General features: G+C 32.8%; 1 protein-coding gene across 4 annotated transcripts in view; it reads right to left on the bottom strand.

Annotated features, from left to right (window-relative positions):
• The window catches only part of LOC123675742 (relaxin receptor 2-like), a 139341-nt gene extending 123397 nt beyond the window's left edge, over window positions 1-15944 (bottom strand). The window contains exon 1 of one of the 4 annotated variants that reach the window (XM_045611231.1): window positions 15800-15944. The gene's annotated coding sequence lies outside the window, so the exon portion shown is untranslated. Of the gene's footprint in view, window positions 1-5049; window positions 5069-5264; window positions 5501-12430; window positions 12582-15799 lie in introns of those variants that run through there. The other 3 variants (XM_045611232.1, XM_045611234.1, XM_045611235.1) reach the window with 3 other exon arrangements.
• Window positions 15945-18908: the final 2964 nt, after the last annotated feature.

Below are 18908 nucleotides of genomic sequence, written 5' to 3' on the forward strand. Positions count from 1 at the left end.
TACAAAAACATTGTAAATTTAATTATGGAAGGAAAGCTATTTGGCATTGTAGGGAAAGTATTTCGAGTAAAATCATATTTAAAACAACACATTTTCCAATATAGGAAGGTAAAAAGGTGCTAGCCTGGCTGAAGGGAAATTTTTCCTTTGTCACCCTAAAATTTTCAAAGTATTGAAATTAAAATTGAAATTGATACATCGAAAAATTCAGAGTGGAAAGGAAACAGCCACCCTTTAGCCAGGCTTGCACTCATTCACATTCCTCTGATCAAAAAGGTGTGTAAGGCATTCTTGAACTTATATTTTTTGAATTTCAATACTTCGAATCTCAAAACATGTCGAATTAGCACGAAAAAATTTTTTTCTCAATAACTTTCCATGCATTGTTCGATCAATATTATCACATTGATGAGGTCACTTTTCAACTTTGTTCAAAGCATTGAACAAAAAAACAAAACACCTTGTACGAAATTTTGATTTCTGTTTGTTATAAAAAAAATTTTCAATAATACAGAGGGTATTTTGAGTAAACTGAAAGTACAAAATGATATTCCTTTATATCTATACGTAATGTCCAAAGATTTACACATTTACTCAAGCAGTTGTTCACTAAATTATAAATCCATCTGGAGTGACTCTATGCTAGTCCAGCAAAGTCACCCATAACTTGCTGAACTTGTCAATTCACGTTGGAATACTGAAGCCAAGCAGCACCGAATGCGGTTAGGACATGAATAGGTCACCGCTTAGGAATACAGTATGTTGTAAATTTTAATTTTATTTCCTTCAGGCGTACCCAGACATGAGCCTTGGCTGGGGGATGAAAAAAACAAATTGGGTATTCGTTTCCGATGTCCTTTAAATTTACAAAATCTTCTTGAGATTGATTTTAAGTGTCAGCTGTTGCATTCAAGCGCAAAAAACTCGAAGATTCGCCTGCATTAATTCTCCTTCTTTCGAAGAATTTTGCCAAAACATTTAGCTTACTCCAAATAAAATTGTGATATATAAGGTCTCCTCAAAAAATTAGCTTGGGTCGAGTGAGTCTCGCCAAACATTCTATTTGGAATATCAAGAAAGTACCAGAAATATAACCAGAAAAATGCATAGATGTCTATTTTTTTTATGTGCAATTTTTGAATATATAAACAATTTTTTATATATTTAAGTGTTATATCAAAGTTTCTGTTGATATCATAATGAAAACGTATTTGTACTTTTAAAATGAAGTTCACTATTGATATAATACTTTGAGCAAATCAACGTTATTTCTTGTGACTGATGAAATATTTCAACCATTTCACAACATTATATCAACATACCTGTACCCTTTATGATAGCTTTTTGTCAATGCCATACCTGAATTTTTTTAGAATGCAAATATTCAGAAATGTTTTCAATAAATTCATTACAAACATTTCAGAATATTTGCATTCTAAAAAAATCAGGTGAAGCATTAACAAGAAGTCATTACTTTTTAATGAATTTATTTGTTGCACAAAAATATTTACTCCAGTTGTTGAGAAGTTAAGTATAAACAGAAATGCTTGCTTGCACCCAATGCTTTATTGCTTGGTAGAAAATCGCTACCATAAACTTGTCCAGAACACTATAATTTCACTACGCATTTTTTATGAGGCAAATTGCTGGGTAATCGAAACCTCACGGTGTCGATTCCCGGTAGAAGAGCAGTAGAAAATAGTATCGATTCCGATGTAATTGTCTGAAAAACTTCGAGTTTTCCAAGAGTTTTCATTACAGTTCAAAGCATCGTATTACCAAGTAATCAGGGATCCTTGATGGAAAACGGGTATCAGAATAGTCGCCCTACTTCACAAAGGTGTTTTCCAATTCTCCAAGAAGAAGACCCAGAAAGTTTATACAACAGGTGAACCCAATATAGATTTTCAATTTTTAGAGGGGAATAACTTCGGTCGGTGGGATGAATTTCTATGTAAAAGAAATAAATTGGCATATTGTATTCCGCATGGAGGGGAATTGGTTACGTAAAATTCAGACAGTGATTGAAATTCTGATGGATCTTCTTTTTATTTGCTTCAAATGAAAAACAAAATGAAAAAAGCCATGGGATGAAGTAGGGTTTTTTTTGTGTGCTTGTTTATTTTCTCCATCTGACAAATCATATATGTGATCACTGAATTGACAATAAAATGCAGAAATGTTGGTTTATCTGTTAGTTACATAGGGCCTGTTGCACCGTTCGAAAATAAACATTGTTTCCAGTATCAATTTTTAGTACCAACCGATGTTTATAATTTCTACTGCTAATTACCGATGTTTGTCTAAACATGTACTTATACTGCCATTGATCTTTTGGAAATAGCGAAATTTTTTGTTCTTGGTGTTTTTGGTTCGAAATATCCATCAATTGAAAAGGATGTATCAATTGGAAAAATAGAAAAATCAAAATAGACCTCTCTTCCATTTTTCACGAAAATTCTTAAAATGCGTTAGTATTTCACCATATCATCAATTCTCTCACGAAAAACGAAAAGTTACCAAATGGATTTTAGCGCCCCTCATAAAAATATACAAAATATATAAAACATCAAAATATCTAGTCAGTATACAGGGTGAATCGAAATTCAGTATAAAAATTTCAGGAGCGTATTTATCAAAATAACACTTTCAGATTCTTAAACATGTGTCTGCGAACGCTTCGTTACCAAATTGCAGAGCGTTAAAGTTTCAAGATTTCTAGTTTTTTCTTCGTAGCTCTTTCAGTTTTTGAGATAGATATTAAGATCAAATTTGGAATATGTCAGGGTTTACATTATCCACTATGCCGAGTGATTGTGGAAGCTACAGGGATAGATTTTTTCCAGGGATCAAGCCCTCAAAACCTTTTTTATAGTTCGCCGTTGGTGGATTCTAATCTCCTGTAACTTTCATGCATCTACAATCATTATCGAGGAATAAATAATTTGAGATAATTTTTTGTAATTCGCTACATTTAATTAAAATTCTCAACTTAAGCTAGAAATCTCTATTACCATAATGAAAACAAAAAACTTTACGTATTTGGATTGTGATTTGAATTACAAGATTCCTTAAGCATTAACTAGACTATGCAAATATCTGAAACATGAAACATGTTCATTTTGACCTGAAAAATACGGCCCTGAAATGTTGACACTGAATTTTGAAAAACCCTGTATATTAATTAATAACTGTTTCTCAATGAATTAGAATTCAATATACGAGTAATTATGAGAGAAAATTCTATTACCTACAAATAAAGACTCACCGTTCTTTTTTCTTTCAACTGACGCCAAGAGGTCACCTCCCTACCTCTGATGGTCGCTACGGCCCTGACGACGTTTGATCACAAACATGTACAGTGCATCCCATTTTGGGTGAGACTGCCAGGTTTCTCGCTTGTTATTTAAGATAGAGCCTTGCGGTTTTCACGTTCCTGTCCTACTTTTTCGTGAAACTCAAGTTGGTCTAATCAGATTTTGCATAAATGTTTCTGTTCAAGAGATACACGGTGATTTTGGAAATTGATACTTTTCGGACCCCTCCTTTATCTCCGAAGTTATTAGAAATAATGCTGAGGTAAAAACTACGTCTGAATCAGAATTCTGCGTAGAATCCAGTGGTGTACCTACTCAATATTTTTTTTCGGGGTATGGTTTTGAAGATTCAACACAAATCTATATTTTTTTTAATGGAACACCATGTATATCATTACTTCGTTGAATTCGTTATTTTTTTCCCTTCAAAATGATGTATCATACTATGTAGGTAGGATGTTCAGAAATATTAAAAACAACACTAAAACATCAAATAATGATGATTTTTTGTAAATGGGCCATAAATTTCCTATGTTTCAATAAGAGAATTATTACTTTCGATTTTAAAAAGTAGTAGGTCATTGATGATACAAACATCCTTGTTGTTATTATGGCTACTATGCATTTGGGAGCATTGTTTTATCAAGTAGGCATTGGAGGGAAAAAAACCAATCTGATCTAGCTGTCATCGCTATAAATTATTGTCATTATTATTGATTCTTCTTTTATATGGGAAATCCATTGCCCATTAACAAGAAATCATCATTATTTGATGTTTTAGTGTTTTTTTAATATTTCTGAACATCCTACCTACATACTATCATACATCATTTTGAAGGGAAAAAATTACAAATTCAACGCAGTGATGATATACATGGTGTTCCATTAAAAAAAATATAGGTTTGTGTTGAATCTTCAAAACCATACCCCGAAAAAAAATATTGAGTACGCCACTGGATTCTATGCAGAATTCTGATTCAGACGTAGTTTTTACCTCAGCATTATTTCTAATAACTTCGGAGATAAAGGAGGGGTCCGAAAAGTATCAATTTCCAAAATCGCCCTGTATATCTTGAACGGAAACAGTTATGCAAAATCTGATTAGACCAACTTGAGTTTCACGAAAAAGTAGGACAGGAACGTGAAAACCGCAAGGCTCTATCTTAAATAACAAACGAGAAACCTGGCTGTCTCACCCAAAATGGGATGCACTGTACACTCAGTAGTCCAAAAATGAAATGCAGACGAAAAAAACTATACTAAAACATAGGTACTCTGTAAATCACATATCATAAACATATCTGTTCCGTCTCCAATAAAGGCGTATGAATGACGATCGCTCAAAAGCTCCTGACACCAAGTCGATTTTCTCGATTTTTTTTCACTGGGATCTGCTCTAGAGGTTATTTTTAAAATAAAACATATTTACCGAATAGCACTTGTTATACGATCGCTATTAAAAATTAATTACATCTTCGTGAAAATTGATTGGACCATTCAGTTGTTATTAATACTTTTTAATATTGCCAAATATTGATAATTTCGCCTATTAAACCGACGTTTCTGAAGGAGGAGAGTGTCTTCATTCAGCATCACTAAACAGTCCCGTCAAAACAATTAGTCAACATAGGCATTTGCTGCATCTGCTCACGGTTGCTTGAGGAGAACATTTGGATAGTGGGTTGGTGAATGTAAACAAAAGTCTAATAGATTTTCTATTTCTATTACTTACATTGTTTTGAGAATCGTAATTTTAGCTCATACAACGAATGTTTTTCTCCTGTCGCTTAATTCATGAGCAATAATTGATAATTTACGTCAGTGTGTATCCACTATTCCTGAATTATTCCGTTCTCGATTGATTTCAGACCGTTATCTCCAAGCAGAAAGTGTTCTAAATTATCGTACAAGGTCGGGATTTTTAGATCATTAAAATGAAGAACTGACCTGCGTTACGTTTGTAGACATCGAATACCTATTTCTTGGTGTTAAAAAGTATGTAGGGATAGCTATCGAATCATGTAGAGATCTACTAGTTCCATTCTTGAAATTACTGCATACTTGTGATCTATTTCTTCTTCCTTCTTCAAAGTAGCCTTTATGCCTGTTCCTCATCTGAACTAGCCTTCTGGAGACAGATTGTTCCTAAATTATTTTCTAGATCTTCCTATACTTCGCCATCCCGAAAGTGATTTCTCTGTCATTACCCTAACCAGTTGTTCTTGTGTCATTCGATATGGTAGTTTCACCCAATTTTTTTTAAAGCACTCATTGATTGACATTATCAATCTGACGTCTCTCTAACGTCTTCGCTCCTGTCACTGTCCCAAAGTGTTTTCCTAGTTATTTTGTGAACTATTCTATCCCTTATCTTGTTTTGTTGTTCCCATAATTCAACTTGTTTTAGATATTTTTGGTTTTGTTTCTCAAGCATATAATGTCAGTATGGGTTTTATGGCAGTTTTAGAAATACGAGGTTTTACCATGACTCAGAAATATTTGCTGGACTATTTCCCTCGTCTTACTTTCCACCAATCACAAACGCTCAATATTGAATTACAATTGCTTTCAAGATGAAAAACTGTATGAAAACATCTGTCAGCATTTTTTTCGAGTTTACCCGTGGCAAAACTTGACAGCTGTGGTCACAAAAATTTATAATACTTTTGATAACAAGTAATTATGGTCTCATGAAATAGTTTTGTCAAATTAATGCCAATCGAACACTTATTTCTTTCAGTAAAAAATCGAAAGAACACATTGCAAAGTAATATTTGTTGAAAAAAAAGCATTCATGCAGGAGCAAAAATCTTTGTCTTCGACACGAATTTTTGTTGCCACCAACACTCATGCTTCTTGTTAAAATATTACTAAGCAACGTGTTTTTTCGATTTTTTCGGAAAAATCAGATGACCTTTGACGGATGCTGTTCTAGGGTGCCTTGATCGCTTATCCCCTGACCTCAGCTGCCAAGCCACCAAAGCTGCAAAATTTCTATAGCAAAGTAGCTAAATTTCTTAATCTGATAACTAACTTACATCTAAGAGGTGTTTTGGATGTAGTGATGCATTTCGACTTGGATACTGATATTTTTTATGCCATTGCTTTTGCCGCAGCGATAAAAGTGTAGAGAAGCCTTTCCAGATAATCTCTATTTTCCGCTACCAAGACTGATGCATCATCAGAATAGGATATTATTTCGATCTCACGATCTCCAAGTCGGAACCCTCCTTTCCTGTCAACTTTTTTCTTATTATTTCATCCATAATGACGTCGAAATGATCAATGATATACCTCTTTCCATATATTCATTTGTTCAGTGACTTCGTTGCTCATCTTTACTTGCATATGGCTTTTTCGATGGATATCTTCGATGGTCTCAAAGATATTACTGATCTGGTTCTAAAGTGTACAGGTTTTATGAAGAGGCTGATAAATTATTAACAGGCAGACGCCTACCTATATGAACTACCAGGTCATATAAGCAAGAAGAAGAAGAAGAAGAAGATATTCCCTTTCTTCACTTCATCATCTACCTCCTGTTAGAGGTACGAGGTGATCAAGTTCAGAGAAGAAAAAATTGTTTACAATGTGGTAGATCAATCTGATTTAACTATGGAATGTTCATAAAAACTATTCGAAGGATAATCTATCAACTGAAACGACTCTACAGCTTATTATTGAGCAATCATTCGTACCTAATTTGAAGTCAATTTGTGTTATTTTGAATTCATAAAATCAATTCGTCTTCACAGTTTGCACAGGAGAAAATTGTAGCTTACACTCAATAAGTTTCAAAACACCATCATCAATTATATTTGAAGACCTTGCAACTTCATCAATCCTTGGAGCTGCCCTAATTTACCACCGTTGTAATGTAAACTTCATTACAAAATTTCCACAAGTAATTAACTAATAACACCTCCACAAAACATGATTAATCTACATTTGGAGTTGTCAATGAAATTAAATTTTCTTTTTGATCTTGGGGCTTCTTTATGGAATTAAATGAGGTCTATTTCAGTTTTGAGCACGTCTGAACAGATCGCGCCATCATTTCGTCGTTATGATGTCAAAGAATAATATCCGACTCACTGATGATGAATTCGTCCTCGAATATGAATTAGTCCTTCCGAAAAATATCGAAAAAAAATCACCCATTTTTCCCGTGACCATAAAACCAAGTTATTAATTTAATCAATGAATTGATTTTGGTTATTGATATAAAATAATAATTTCGAGTTTCGTGCGAAATTTGAAGCTCATTACATCATCAGAACAAAAATACAGAATATTGTCGAAGAAGGTAGAAATACCCCTTTAAACAGATGTCTTAAATTATGAACAAACTCTTGAATTTTATAAAGACGATAAACAACCTTGAACGAATCAAAAAAGCAGATTGCAAAATGTTATTGAATTTGAAACTTTGTGGTATTGAAAGTTATCTCAATCAATAACTTCTTACTTGTGAGTGAATTTGAGATTATTACTATATTTTTTGTACTGACATTATTCTGTTTGAAAACTTGATTGTTGAGAGTTTCCTCAAAATAAAGATTGTTCATTATCATTATTAATATTCTTTATTTTCGGGATGACAGATCCTCTGAGATTGAGATTCAGCATATTGATTTGATATCAAATAACACCCAAGGCATAAATATTTCACAAATAATAATGATAATGTTTATTTGTCTTCAAAATAATTGAAATTCGTGAATCAAGTTGAATATTGTGTTTTAAATAAATTAACATTCTTACATCCCTTTAAATGTCAAAAAAACATAAAAATTTTATTCGAATTTTGAGGTAAATGGTATATTTTTCCATAAGGGGGAGAAGTGTCACTTTTCAAGGCGAGCCATGAGAAGTTACTTCTCCGAATTAGATTTGTTATTTTACTTTTAAACGGTTTCAAATTCATATAAATCTGGAGATCCAACATTATATGAGTACGATTTATATTAACGATCGTTATAATTGATGAAGTAGTTGATAGTTATCATTGCTGTCATTACTAACGTCATTGAAGGTTAGAAAGTGTCATATTACACCCCTCACTTCCCGCCCTCTAGAATTTTGTGATAGTTAATATTTTTCTCATCTATTCTGGATGAATCTTTTTTATATAAAAAAATACCTTGACAAATATAATAATATCTATTTGAAGGCAAACAATAAAAAAACAAACGAAATACAAAGGATTTTAATGACATCGATGCTATAAAAAATATATAACTAACGTCAGAAGCATTTTGCACTAGGGCTGGGAATCATGAAGGAATGATTTGAATATTCGAATAATCATTGAATAATTATTCGAATAATTGCATTTTGCATTATTCGAATAATCATGAATATTCACTGAATAGTTGAATAATCAATGACTACTTTTCTATTCATGAATAATCAGTGAATATTTGAGTATTCACTGATTATTCAGTGAATAATTTTCTATTCAGTGAGTAATTGGATATTTATGAAGTTACGAATGAAAGTTTGAATGATGAGGTTTTGTGATTCACTACGGACAAATCGTTTTATTAATATTAAAATTACTGGAAATTATTTAATATTGAAATTGATATATACAATTGAATTAAAATTATAAATAAACTCCTGTCAGTGTTCGGAATCCAAACAAACAAATTGTCATTGAAATTAGTACGTTGTCGTTGAAGGAATTGGCTAATTTTGATAAATAAGATTATTTGAGGAACGATTTTACTATTAATTGATAGACAGAAGAAACGAGATTAATGCCGTAAGTTCGAACTTGAGGTTCAACTAATAAACACGCCTTTTTACAAAATATGGGGAATGATACAGGATTCGAAGTTACTGGTATTAACCTCGTTCCTTCGGTCTATCAATTAATACTGAAATCGTTCCTCAAATACTGTCATTTATGAAAATAAGCCAATTCCTTCAACGAGACCGTACTAATTTGAATGACAATATATTTGTTTGGATTCCGAACACTGACAGGAGAACCAAAAATGGCGGTGTGTGACGTAACACTAATAGAGCGTATATGCCGAGAGGCAAAACACCAAAACGATTATACCAAGTCGCAAAGGGTATATTCATTCATCAAAACGCTCGGATTTTATTGGTTCATTAAAACATGAGTTCAATCACTGAATATTGACTGAATATTCATTGAATAATCATTGAATAATCACTGAATAATCAACGAATGGTTGAATATTCATGACTAGTCATGAATAATCAAGCATGAATAGTTGTTTGAATGAATTATTCGAATAATCGAATAAATTTATGGATGAATATTCGAATACAAAAAGGCGAAAAAGTCCCAGCCCTATTTTGCACTATCAGGTTCACATCGGTAATATTGAGAAAGAACAGAAAAAGTTTTTGAGGTGGATAGGATATGAGCGGGGCATTCAGTCTAGTGAAATTGACTATAGTTTATATATATATATATATATATATATATATATATATATATATATATATATATATATAGGTCCGGCTTATCCTTGAAAACTCTTCACGAACGAAGAAAAAATTTCGGGATAATTTTTGTTTGTAAGCTCCTTAATGACCTCATTGATTGTCCCTATCTACTGGCAAGATTGAATTTAAATGCAGTACATGTTAATTTGCGTGACAGAGATTTTCTTGTACCTGAGTTTCATACCAGGAACTATTCCTATAACAACCCAGTGGATAGGGCGATAAGAGCATCTAATGAATCGGGTTTGGATTTGTTGGATGAGTCCCTATTCGCGATCAAAAGATATTTCAATAATTCTTGAATAGAACTATTTCATGTTCATCTTTTTTTTGTATATTTCTGGGCCTTCAGCTGAGCTGTATCATTTCCTTTGTTTCATTACTGTTTATTTGTTTTTGTTCTAATGTAAAATGGTTGTACCGTTGAAATAAATAAATAAATAAAAATAAATAAACAATGAACTAAAATATAACAAACTACTTATTGAAATTCCCATGTTTCGAAATATCAGTTTTTTCTTCAATTTGTAGCATTGTTCGTATCACACTGTATATTGCTCACAAGGTAAACGGCTCCATTTGTCTGGTTTGTTCTCCAAAATGTGCTAAATGTACACTTTCGAAAATTGTATTCTTCACCTTTTTTTCTTCGCACCACTTCCTATACAGGGTGAGTCTTTCACTTGTACATATATTTCAACCCAAGATTCCTGAGGTCAAAAGAAACACTTTTTTCCTTTACCATTTTTTCCGATTCGGCCCAGTTAAAAAGCTATAGGCTGTTGAAAATCGTTAAAAAAATGTGATTTTCGGCTATATCTCGTAAAAGGTTCTATCGAAGGAAATGATTTTTGAAATAAAGCTTTTTTTCGATGTGATACATCTTTTCCGAACACAAGATTCCATACACATTCTTCTGTTTCTTTATTATGAACATTACATCCCATAAAAATACCAGAAATTCGAAGAAATCAACTCTTTAAAGTAATTTGAACGTTCATTGAAGAATATTTGGCTAATTTGAAAAATAAAAGTATTCCTCATATTTTCTCGTACAAAGCGCCGATTTCGAGTAACTTGATCTTAAAAAAAAAAATTATCTGTGAAATTCGAAAAATTGGGTACTTTGGCTGAATGCAACTCTGTTCTGTTGTGGAAAAAAAACCACTGAAATGAATATTTACTATGATGTCATGTCTCAGATTTTAGAATTGAAGTAATAGCCAACTTAATTTGAAAATGAAGTTATTTGAATAAGCTCACCTCAACTCCTCGATTTGATTACAAATTACTGAGCTTTGTCACTGCTCTGATAATAAGAAGATACTTCACTAAAATCAACATTCTTCTTGAAAAGTCCAGATTATTCATAAAGCTCATGTTTAAAAAAGTTTTCACAAAATAGTCCCATTATAATGACAACAATCAATTTCTCACTAAAGACTGCTGCTATTGAACAATACTGTATTCTTCTACGGGTCATTCAAACTCACATTGAAACATACCACTAGGTACATACTAGACAAATTTTCATGTGATTGAGATTGAATACTTTTATTCTTTTGCCATTCCATAAATTCATCCTAAGAGCATATGATTGACATACTTCCAAGTTTCCAAGCCATAATTGTTTTAATGTGAAAACAAATTAGGTGTTGAAAGAAACAGGATATTCTATTGTGGATATTTATATTGAATACTTCTCATTTATTTTCAATGCCAAAATCAAGATGAATTAAGAAGTAAAGTTGTCTATAATTTAGGTACACATTAAGAACAAATTTTTTTTTTTTTTTTGTATCCACACATTTATTTTGGAAGTTGTTTTCAAATTTCTTGAAAATATGTACGGAACTTCAATATTCTGTTGGGTTTCTTCAAATCTTCGATGATTTTCATTTCATGCTAACATAATAACAAATATCTTATAACAATAAGGGTGTAAACTATAAATAAAAATTTTAGGTTAGAACATAGATTATTCGAACCCAACTGCTGTGTTTATATTTGGCATCACTCGAAATTTGAAATTCAAACTTAAAATCACAGATTACCATAGTCTGTGTTAGAACTTTCACAGATAAATATTATTTATTTTAGATTTTAAGGTTAAATGGCAATTCTTGTACGAAATGAAATAAAAAACGATATCATATAAATGAAATATAAAGAATGAATGGATATGGATAACAGAGCTAATATGGGTGGTAGCGAGCTCAATTCGTTATAATTATCGAAAATGAAATAGAAAATCAAGAAAAGAATATTTAATCTTTAGCGTCAACGAAATTGGAATTACTCATTTATTTCATTATAAACACTACATTGTTCAACAAATGGAATGTTAACCGTGAGTTTATGATAGTTTTTCTAATTTAGTAGCTTATTTCCAAGGTTCAAAAGGTATATCTTATGTTTGAGAAAACTTCAGTGTTTCGGTTTTCAGGGGTGAATTAGCTCATTTTGAAAATTTAAAATGGCTATATCTTTTAAACAGGACCGAATCGGAAAAAATGGTAAATGAAAAAAGTGTTTTTTTTTTACCTCAAGAATCTTGGGTTGAAATATATGTACAAGTCAAAGACTCACCCTGTATAATTAAATAACTTATAGATAGCGATACTCACTTCTTTCTGGCACCAAGCCGTGTGCTGTTGCGTCAGCAGCCTGTCGTATTTCTGGTTGGATACAATGCATCAATTTTTAATCGGAGGACATTTTTCTCAATTTTTTATTCGCGAACTTAATATCCGACATTATCTAACATTAATTTATATTGCTGACAGTTGTTTACCACATAGCAATATAGTCACTGCAGTAAGTAAACAACGCGGGAGTTTTATACATATTATCAAACTGAACAGTTGATCAGTTGAAACTATTTTGCTATTTTTATAAGTATTTTATATGTTGTTATCATTTTCTCTTGCAAATTATGAGATGTAGAGGTTTCATAAAACGTTGAACGAACATTCTACCCGTTAATTGTAGTTCGAGAACTCTAGAGATTGCATGAATTGATTGAATTTGAACACAAAAATTGTTTCAAACTACAATACCAACAAAAGTTTCATTTACGTTTGAGTAAATTTGTGTAGAGACCTTATTCTTGATTTTACTCAGAGTTATTAATGAAAATGTAATTAATTTTCATCGTGCATATAATAATGTGCTTGATTTTCCATTAGTAAACAAAACACATTGATGCTGATCTAAAATTGGTTTTCAACTTCCATTATTGCTCGAGGATTCCCTTTGCCCAAAAATGCGACTTCTTTTGTTGAAAATTTGCCAAATATTCTTGGAGGCTCATTACAGATAAATCTACCACAAAAGTCAATTCAAAGAATTCAAAACAATATGGGAGAATGAGATTTCAAGAGCATGAAAGTGAAACCATAAAGCTTACCTTTTATTTTTCAGAAAGAAAATGATATCACTCGAATAAGAAGTCCAATGTTGAAAAAAATTGCTCATTTAGGTACACCAACACAGTTCAGTTAACATCGAGGTTAAAATATTTATAACTAAGAAATGCCGAACAAGTGTCTCGCACTTCGTATCCCTCCCTTCCACACAATATCGACAGTGTCCTGTATCTAGATTTCAAAGGGATGCCGAGAAATTTTTAGCCAGTGTTGCGGGAATATATTGCAGAGAGATAAAATTAATTGGAGGAAATATGCAGAAGCGGAATCTTTTCGATTTGATGTAATTTTTTTACGGCAGCTGAATTTTTGCTCTGGGTCTGGTTGCTTTATTTCATTGTTTTTCATTTCACTAATATGACAAATTTTCATTCAGAAGAGAAGTTGATTCGATCAAGGGCTTCTGTGGAACTCGGGGCCTTACGCTTCAGCGTACTCAGCGTATCGGTTGATCCGCAACTGCACTTGAAGGATAAAGGGAATAACCAATAACAGGCCAATTGAAATGTCCCCGGTTTACCATAATAAAACACATTTTTATGACAAAGTTCGATTTTATCACTCAACATAGTTGCCTTCGAGGGCGATACAGCGATTATAGCGATCTTCCAACTTTTCGATACCATTTTTGTAGTGCGATTGGTCTTTCGCTTCAAAATAGGTCTCAGTTCCGCCGATTACTTCTACATTGGCGCTAAATTTTTTTCCAGCGAGCATTCTTTTGAGGTTTGAGAACAGGGGAAAGGCGCTGGGGGTCAGGTCTGGCGAATACGGTGGATGCGGAAGCAATTCGAAACCCAATTCATACAATTTCGCCATTATTTTCGTTGATTTGTGACACGGCGCATTGTCTTGATGAAACAGCACATTTTTTTTTCTTCGAATGGGGCCGTTTTTTGACGATTTCATCCTTCAAACGAGCCAATAACGCCATATAATAATTGCTGTTGATAGTCTGGCCCTTTTGAAGGTGATCAATGAATATTATACCTTGCGCATCCCAGAATACTGATGCCATAACCTTGCCAGCTGACTGTTGTGTTTTTTTCTCGCTTCAGATTAGGTTCATCGTGTGCAATCCACTCAGCTAACTGTCGATTGGACTCCGAGTGAAATGATGGAGCCATGTTTCATCCATTGTCACATATCGACGCAAAAATTCAGATTCATTGTACTTTAACAGCTTCAAACACTGCTCAGAATCATTAACTGTGATTGTGAGCTCGCACGGCACCCACCTTGCACACAGCTTTCTCATGTATAAATATTCATGAATGACATGATGTACACGTTCAGATGATATCTTCACAATGTTTGCTATCTCGATCAACTTCACTTTACGGTAATTCAAAATTATTTTGTGAACTGTTTTGATTTTTTCGTCGGTGACAGACTCTTTTGGGCGTCCACTGCGTTTACCGTCTTCGGTGCTCATTTCAGCACGTTTAAACTTAGCATACCAATTAATGATGATTTCAGCACGTTTAAACTTAGCATACCAATTAATTATGATTGTTTTTGCTAGTGCAAACCCCAAAAACTCTTCATCAAGCCAAGATTTTGCTTCAACTATATCTGTTCCCTTCAAAAAGCAATATTTTATCAGCACACGAAATTCTTTTTTTTCCATATTTTTTCAAATAACAAAAGTAGCTACATTCACAACGCAATATCTCACAAACTAATGGTCTGACTGCTGTCAAATTTTGATACGTATCGTTTGAAGGAATAAAAAATCATATGGATTTATTACTGGCACCGTCATCTGTGCATCAGACCGGTGACTTTTCAAATGGCCTAATATGAACACTATTTTTTGTGATCGAAAAATAAAACCTATGTTTTGGCATATTATTTCGTAAAGCATAATGCAAATCCTTCGCGCGAAGAAATTAAAAACATAACATTACTTTTTGAAGTCTTGTTTTTAACACCGGGAATGGAGAAATTCGAATAGTTCAAATTCTTTAGAAGAAAAAAAGAATAACTCGATGAATGAGTATTTTAGATCAGAAGTATGTATTACACGTATACACTATTTTTTGACGTGGATTGCACATAACCAATTCAAAAAATAGGTTCTCATTTGAAAAAATTAAGTTTCGAGAATGAATGACTTTGCCATGAATGACTTTGACATTGAAATCGAAACACCCTGTGTGTTCAATTGAATATCTAATTAACATAGGAGAAGCATTGGCATGTTTTCTTACATGAGCTAGAAATTCAGAAATTTTCATGAAAAAATCTCGAAGTAATTAATATTGGAATGAAGCCCTATTTTAAAATAATTTTTAGTTTCTTTCAGGAAAATTGCCTGGGAAAAAGTTTATATGATACATTGAAACAATTTAGAAATTCTTTCTAAGTTTTCGTCCCTTGCAACAAAGCTTCACTTGAAAATTCCAAGTTATTATTTGAAATATTCTAACCGACGATCATCGCGAATAAACCTGTAAATCTTCGAAAAAAGGTAACAGAAAAATTAAAAGAAAACAGGAATATTTTCCTCAAAAATTATCGATTAGTTTTTATTTAGAACCTTCAAACAAAACAATAATTACTCACCAAATAAATCCCTCCTCACAATGAAATGTAATCACCTATATTTTTAAGAATAATATTCAAATTTTGCGTGGTTTGTACGCAATCTAAGCGCGCCAATTTTCCTTTTCCCGGAACGTGAACGAAGACGCGACTGTTGGGTATTAAACGGCCGAAAGTCGTCCGTTAGATGTTATTCCACAGGTTCTCTCCAACGCAAGCGCGCAAGCCGGAAAACCTACTTGAAAATCCAAATTTTTCGAATGGAAAGTCATTGTATACCCGTTTCAGTCAATTCTATACACATTCAATGTGTTGATCGGCTCAAGCAGTGTTTCTTTCGGAAAATTTTCGCCAATTCAATGTTCCGGGAGGGCAAAGTATCCGAACGTTTTGGGAAAATATTAATTTGAGGAAATTTTAGAATGTTTTGATTGATGCAAGGAAGTTAGTGATGAAAATAATGAAATGAAAATCAATTTTTATTTACAAAAATCTAATTTTTCTTGATTTCTTCTTACCATATAACATTATCTAGGTATGGTTTATCCAAAGCCACTTGGAGGAAGCCAGAATATTTCAATTATACAGGGTTGTTCAAGTTTCCAGAAATTCCTTTGGAGCAAATGAATTTATTGCCTTACAATACTGACAATAAACCCCGGTATTTAGCGGATCGCGTTATCCACTTCAAAGGGCCATCTGGCCAAGAGTTTTTATGGAATAGTTATATACTATATTAGCTAAATCCCGAGGTTTCACCCGCGCTCTGAAAAACAACATTGATGGATAAAACCAAAATAAAACACAAACTTAATAAAATATAACCTTTCCGAAGTCGGTTAACATGAAGTATTTTATTAGAATTAGATGAATATACATATATCAAATTATAGTAAGGCTTCTCTATAAACTTTATTCGACGTGCTATTTTTCAATCAAAATAAAATTTCTGGAGATCCCACGCGAGACAGACTAATGTATAGTTGTTCTTAAGAGAAACATTCGTTTCTTTAAACCAGTAAAATGTTTGTTAACCCGGACCTGGATTTTCAAGGCGGTTATTGCATGATACGTTTGGGCTCTCAATTAGGAACATATTTGCCAAATATGAAAAAAATATACCAGGTGGTTCGTTTGCTATGGCCTCAGAAAGAAACGGGCAAAATTCATAAAACACCCTGTATCTCGGCTACGAAGACGGTAAGACCCAATAAATGGGGTATCTCCAGAACCGCCTTGGTGCCACCTATGCACCTTTGAAGTATTTCCGTTTCCCAATGAAACACTCTGTATATTTCCGTTGTATAATGTCCCGTTCACATTCCGGTGCTAATAATGAGATTTATCAATACATGCTTCAATATCTATAATTTTTATACACTTATCAGCGGTCACGCCACGCCCGCTTTATTCGAAATATGTAATAGACAATAGTATGTCTTCATGTTGCATTTTTTCTCAAAGTATGCGTCCAAATTAAAAACTTTAAAAGACAAATTCCATCTTGGTGAAATAAGCTTTAGGATTCAAACGCTTGCCTCATAATGATGCTCAGAAATGATTAATTTTCTATATTGTTTTCATACAAAATGCCAAATTATGACTCATTTATGAAAGATAGATATGGTGTGGTGGACATTTTTTTAAATCTGCTCCAAACAATCATTTTTGTAGAACATTGTACTTATGTTTAATTAAGCAAAACTCCAGCACACACGTTAAAAAAAATTTCGATAACACTTTTTCCACCTACTTATTCCAGTTAAACTCACGTAAGTCCCGATCCCATGGGAATATCGGGATAAAACTTTCTCTATTTTACTCGGCGATGGTGTACCTTTCGATAGGTAAAAGAATTTTTCAAATCGATTCAGTAGTTATTGAATGTATTCAAAACAAACATATAAACATACAAAAAAAATTACACCTTTGTAATATGTTTTGGTACCTAGAGACTATTCCTCCTGAGTATCTGGCCATTCAATACAATGATAACATTCCGTTTTTTGATAAATAGTAGGTATTCTTTTCATCATGTTGAAAGCCACTGATGCAGTAGGTACTGAAATAACCAGAATTATTTCAGAGCGCTCCTGTAATTTTCCGCATCCCACCTCCGCTTCCAAAATCTTCGAAATCGGATTATCATCCACCTCCATCGAATCACTACTGAACTTTTCATGAATGTAAATTTGAAATGATTTTATGTCTGTTAATACAATATCTGCATTGAGAGCAGCTAATTGGATATAGAATTTCTGGATTTTAACTTGTGTGAAAGTCTTGAAGGTATTAAATTGGCTTGGAATAATCATAACTTCAATCGATTCAGCTTGAACCTGTCATCTATTTAATTGGCTAGGACATCAAAATACGTTTTCAAGGCCTTTTATATTTCTATAACTTTCTCATCTTGAATAAATTTTACTGAATAAAGAACCCCCACCACAGTGCACTTCATGTAATGTCCAAGTAACCGTCAAGCATATATTAACAGAATGCCCGCTTTATGAAAATCAAAGAAAATCATGTGTACTTAGCTCCAAAATGGAAGATGCTCTTAACATCAACAGACCAGAAGCTTTCAACACAATATTATTCATTAAAACAATTGGTATCAACATATAACAGTACAATATGTGAACTAAGATTTGTAAATGAAATGTAAATTTCATTGTATCAAAATCGCTAATGACCCAGGTGTCGAAGCGAAAATTTATAAATAAATAAATAAATAAAATTGAATAAATTGGGCTTCATCTTCAATTCAATCGATTTCTAGATTTGTGGTTTTTGTAAGTGACTTCTCTCATCTCTACACTTCTTTGCAATACCTTTTAGATGCAATGTTGTTATTGTAATTAATTAACGCATTCGCTTTGGTCAGGAACAAGTCTTTTCTTCTTCACATGATAGCTGACGATGAAACTCAACATTGTTGTCAATAGACACATACATGACAACCTTCAAAACAGAATATTTTATTTGTTGGCTCACTTGCTAATTAGTTTGTAGACGTCCTTCAGTACATAAAAAAGTTTTAAATTTTTTTATTTTTATCCCTGCAGAAAGCTCCAAATCATGCCAAAATATGCGCTCTGCAATGCATACAGAGCCTATTATTTTTGAC

Source organism: Harmonia axyridis, chromosome 3 (assembly GCF_914767665.1).
Source record: "Harmonia axyridis chromosome 3, icHarAxyr1.1, whole genome shotgun sequence".
In the NCBI taxonomy this organism is placed as follows: domain Eukaryota; kingdom Metazoa; phylum Arthropoda; class Insecta; order Coleoptera; family Coccinellidae; genus Harmonia; species Harmonia axyridis.